Consider the following 5,635-nt stretch of genomic DNA (forward strand, 5'->3'; position numbering starts at 1 on the left):
AATTCTTCCCCCCCCCCCCCCCCCTCGCATATTACTCCATGTATAATTCGGACCACAATAACCCAGGTCATGGAAACCACAATAATTTATAGTTTCCCTAAAACCGTCTATCTGTTGCTGAGGGCAATTTGCTCCCCCAAATTTCTCATTCATTGAGAGTATTTCATTAAAATCACCTAAGTATAACCAAGGTATTTGGAGTTGATTATTAATGAAAGCGAGAAGGTGCCAAGATATATACCTTTTGTGTGTCTTTGGGTGGCCATAGAAACCCGTTATTCTCCATCTATAATCGCTGCTGGCGTCTGAGATTACTGCATCAACGTGGAATTTTGTGTAGCTTTTTACCTCCAAATTAATTTTCCTTGTCCAAAGAAGAGCAATTCCCCCACTTCTGCCAACACTAGGCACAATCAATCAATTTGAAAACCCAATTTTGTTCTTTATTCTTTCCATGCGATTTTTCTTTGATTTTGTCTCCATGAGAAAGACAATTTTGGAGTTCCAGCACCGCACCAAATCATTCAACGCCCTAACCGACCGGGGATTGGGGAATCCCCGGCAATTCCAACTTATAGCCCTCATTTCTTCCACTATTGTAGTAATTTTTCTATACCATACATTATACAAAGCCAATCCAAAAAGGAATAAGAAAATCCAAGGGTACAGACAGAGCATCAAACCCACACCAAGCACAAAGAGAAAATCCAGAAAACAGACCCCTAAAAGGCAATAGAGAATTACTAAATCATATAGAAACTACTCACATATTACTTGGGATGTCCACCCCTGGCCAAATCACACCCGGTCCGGAAATGCCTTCACTAACTAGAAAATCATCCAACATAAGCTCCTGGCGGCCTCAATACACCCACTCCCACACCAAACCAGAAGACCCACACATATATCCGATAAACCTCTGGTAGAGAGGGGAAACCCACAAAAAGAATATTGTTGGACAGACAAAGGAACCTGATCTCACGCAGGGAGCCAATGGAAGCTTGTGCGAACGCTATTGGAAAGACCCAACAAAATCTAAGCTCCAAAAGGGGGAGCTTTAGACCCCACGATTTAGGGAGAAAAAACAGAAATTTTTTGAAAACCCAAGTAAAAGCCCCTAGTAAGGATTAGGCGGCCAAGAAAAAGCTCCTAGAATGACCAATTAGAGCGATCGTTTGGAGAAGAAGGTGCTCGGACTCAGCGAGAGAGAAAAACTCCTACAGGGGAGAACCTTGGACACTGTTGAAATTAGAGAATGTCAACAAGCGTAATTGCTTGCGTGTTACTCATGAGTCATGATATCAACCCTTCACGTGGAAAAGAGAATTTTACTTCATTCTTGGTCTTTGAATGTATTTTCATTCCCATGTATATGAATCCTCTTTACTTGTCCAGGTTGCCGGGTTAGGTACTTAATTTTTGTTGTTCAGAACGAGAATTTAACTAGTTTAACACTCCATGGAAAATAAAATGCTGGGCAATATGTTAAGTTTCCAAGAAGTACACCGGTGATTCACGAGGTTTGAAAGAATGAGAGAGAGGTTTTTTTTTTTTTTGAGAAACATGAGAGAGAGGTTTTGGTGCTGACTTGAAGTGCCTCATTCTGGGTGTTACACCTATATTAGTGGTTCTCATGAGTCCCCCATATGAAATTTGTCCTATTTTAGATTATGTAAAGTTGTTTTAGCAATTTCTTTGTATAAAAAAAAGCTTGTTTGGTAAAGACGAGAGAGGCTAATTTGGCTGCCCCATTGTTTCAGGAAAATGGGATTTAAAAATAGATACTTTTGTTTGTGTTCTTTTAGAAGATCCAACTGAGTTTCTGTTAAGCATTAGGAAAATGTGCCGTTTGTGGTGTGTGTATATATATATTTGCAGTTTATCAAAGAAAAGAAAATAAAATACTGATAATTTACAAAAATAAAATAAAATATTGATAATAAGTTAATAACATACATTTACCTCTCGGAATTTCAATAATTTGCTGTCGATAATAATTTTTTTATAATTAATTTGAAGTGGGGAAGCTAATTAAAATTAGTGAAGAATTGATTCTATATAATAAAAAAATTAGTGACGAATGCATGATAACATAGGGTTTTAGGAGTCATAATTTTGTTGGGGTGAACGTTTACTTTTAAATTTTAATACTAAATTGCTTACAAGGAAATTTAAGATTATCAAAAGATTTTACTCATTGAGTAGTGGGACTTGTATATGCCAAATGTTAGGAACATTTGGCATTTAAGCCCCAAAATTGCTCAACAATGGGAAGGCCATATCATATATGCCAATTTTTTTTTGAGATTTAGCTACAGTACCATCTCAAATGTAAGATGGTACTGTTAGCTGAATGGTATAAAAAGGAAAAAAAAATAATAATAATGCTTCCCTCTCATTAAAATAATTTTACTCGGCAATTTCTCTCTCCTCTCTCATTTTTTCTCTTTCTTTTCTCTCTCTTCTTTCTCTCTTTCTCGTCCCCTCTCTCTCTCGCCATTGTCAAGATTCTCTCTGTTGTCTGTGCTAGATCGGAGCTCACGTCGAATCACTAAGCTAGATCGGAGCTCACGTCGGATCAGATTTCTAGATCAGTGTGGTGGCGAGGCTGGTGGCACGGCTGAGATGGGCATGGTGGCTGGAGGTCAGCGCAATAGAGATCAGCGTGGAGACTGATGTGGAGATCAACATAGAGACTGGCGTTTGGTGGGTTTGGTGGCCGGCGTGGAGATCAGCATAGAGATCGGCGTTTGGTGGTGTTGACATGGTGGCCAGTTTCTGGGTTTGGTGGCCAGCGTTTGGTTGGTTAGGTTGCTCTGGGTTTGCTGGGTTTGTAGTGGGTACTTGGTGGGTTTTATTTTTTTATTTTTTTTTATTTTTTTGGGTTTTTGGTTTCGGTGGGATTTTGTTGGGCCGAGGGTAGTGGTGGGGTGGTGGTGATTGTTTGTTTTTAGTTGTGGCCGGTTTCTGGGTTTGGTGGCCAGCGTTTGGTAGGTTGGGTTGCTATGGGTTTGTTGGGTTTGTAGTGGATACCTGGTGGGTTTTATTTTGTTTTTTTATTTTGGGTTTTTGGTTCTGGTGGGATTTTGTTGGGCCGAGGGTAGTGGTGGCATGGTGATGATTGTTTGTTTTTAGTTGTGGCTGGTTTCTGGGTTTGGTGGCCGGCGTTTGGTTGGTTGGATTGGTTGGCCGATGCTAGAGGTTGAGGGAGAAAGAGAAGAAAAGGAATTGAAAAAAAAAAATAGTAAAAAAAGGAATAAAAAAGAATATTTAAATAAAATGGGGGAAGAAAAATAGAGTTTTGGGGTGTTGGGTGGATTGCAAAATGTTATGGCATAATTGATAAAGTAGCTTTTTGAGATGGTAAAATAAAATGAGATAGCAAAATCGGCTATGGATGCTCTAAGTTGGCATCTTTTAGAAGTATACTCGTGGAAATCATTTCAATGTTAAAAATTGAAGGATTTTTAAAAGACAAATTTTAATTGCTAACAATGAATTATGTCTCCAAAAAGCGATTTTAGACGAATTCATTTTTTAACTATGAAGTTCGCCTTTCAAGAGATAGAGGTGTTTTTAGTGTAGAAAAGACTATTTCATCTTTTTAACATTAAAATTTTTATTCCCAAATATTTATACAGGCACTCATTGTCAACCTTGAGATTTGGCAGCCTAATTTGGGATATATCTGGTTGAATCTTTCAGCCCCATTTCACAATTAGGATTTCGTTTTTTTGTTGTTGTTTTCTCTTCTTTTATTATTATATTATTGGTATACTTAGTACCATGTCATTTAGAATTTAATGGATAAAAACAAGGCACCACATTTTATGGCTCAAGTGGGCAATTCCGTGCAGTTTTAATCACATGACACCACATATGCCTTTAGATCCATAAAGCTTTATTTGGATCATAAAGACAGTGTTTAGACTTGGGGAAAAAAAAAGTTCAAATATTATTGGTATAATCTTTTATTGTCGAATAAATAATATGAATTCAAATCTCATTTACACCCAAAACCAAATAAAGTCTTACCAAGATAAAGAACTATAATGGAAGATAAAGAACAACTATAATGGGACAATCATCATAGGTTCAATCCGTTACTTCTTAAAAATAAATAAATAAAAAGGACTAGAGAGAAGCTTCATGTCATTTTTCCATAGATGCAGGCTAATTACCACTTTACCAAAGGATAAATGCTCGAATGGTCTTGAAGAAGCCAATAGCCTGGATGCCATGTCAAACCTCTCAGCTGTTAATTGACTAGCCCCCCCAAAAGAGAAACTAGTGACAACTCACAAGAGAAAGACAAATACATACATATGTGCAGGCATAATTAATGTCAATAGAACAGAGAGAAAGGAGAAAAACTGATACAGGAAGATAAAATAAAAATCATTAACTAACTAATTTATTCATTGAAAAAAAAACAAGTAATTGTTGCCATTACGCATGGCATAAAAATTAGCACTTGTCAAAACTATTCTATAAAGACTTGTTCTTACACGTTTTGGCCTTTAGGCTCTAATATGGAAAGACCAAGATTGAAACTCAGTAAATTGAAAGAGGAAGCACCCTATAAAAAGGAAAAAAATATATATATATATATATATCAAAGGACCTAGACAGACTTTTCATCAAGGAGGAAAGCACCCTGTCATCTGTATATGGTTAAGGGTGCTTGGAAGACCATATTTATGCAGTGCCTGTTGGCCGGCTCTGAATCCATCTCCATACACATGGGATATGCCTGATTCAATCTGATGTTTAAAGAACTCCCCGAGCTTCTTTTTGTATTGTACCTCCTTTCAATACAGTGGAAGTAGACGACGAGCTTGATGCAACATTGCTGCCTGACATGAGCTTGGAACTCAACCACATGTGAGCTAGAACCTGACAGATACCTTCCTCAACGTCTTGACTGAGAGTCCGGTAACCTTTCACATATACAGCATATATGCCAGCAATCATTTCTTTTTTATTTCCTAAGTATAAATAAATAAATGAATAAATAAGAGAAAAGAAAAAAAGAGTCGTGACCAAGAAAAGAAACAACATAGAGTTCAAGCGATCACAGTGTAATAAATGAAGGTCATTCCCAGAAAGCTTTTCCTTCCTTTTTTTTTTTTTTTTTTTGCTACGAGTGACGGGGAACTAAGGCTTGGTTGAGGATTCATGGCCAACCCCAAATATTTAAGACTAAGACTTAGTTGTTGTTGATAAAGGGGGACTAAGCCCTCCTGTGATCATTTCTATGCCCTCCCCAATGGGAGAGCACAGAGGTACCCTTGAGCCAAAGGCAGGGCTCAGTGGTCATTCCTTGAAACCTTGATGTGATCTTTGAGGAAGAAATTGATACATGTTATATACTGTAAGCATGGGAGACTTAATTTCACTGAGGAGGGAAATAAGTTATATGTTTTCCAGTGCCCACTTAACATGACGTGTGTCATGAAATATAGAAGTACCTTTAAGTCGCAGCCATGCATGAATAATTAGTAACTGTGCTGTGTAACTGGTGGTCTATGCCTTAGTTCTGCTAGCGTACTTCTTGTCTGAAATGTTTTATGCATGACTGGAGTTCTCTTTTCATATAGGTTGTATACTGGATCAATCCTAGCATGAGATGTTT

At 37.6% G+C, this 5,635-nt stretch overlaps 1 pseudogene; it reads right to left on the reverse strand.

The window, feature by feature from the left end:
- Positions 1 to 4,387: 4,387 nt before the first annotated feature.
- LOC112011896 (protein DA1-like) overlaps positions 4,388 to 5,635 on the reverse strand; it is a 9,529-nt pseudogene continuing 8,281 nt past the window's right edge.

Source organism: Quercus suber, unplaced genomic scaffold (assembly GCF_002906115.3).
Source record: "Quercus suber isolate HL8 unplaced genomic scaffold, Cork oak 2.0 scaffold_15, whole genome shotgun sequence".
Lineage (NCBI taxonomy): Eukaryota > Viridiplantae > Streptophyta > Magnoliopsida > Fagales > Fagaceae > Quercus > Quercus suber.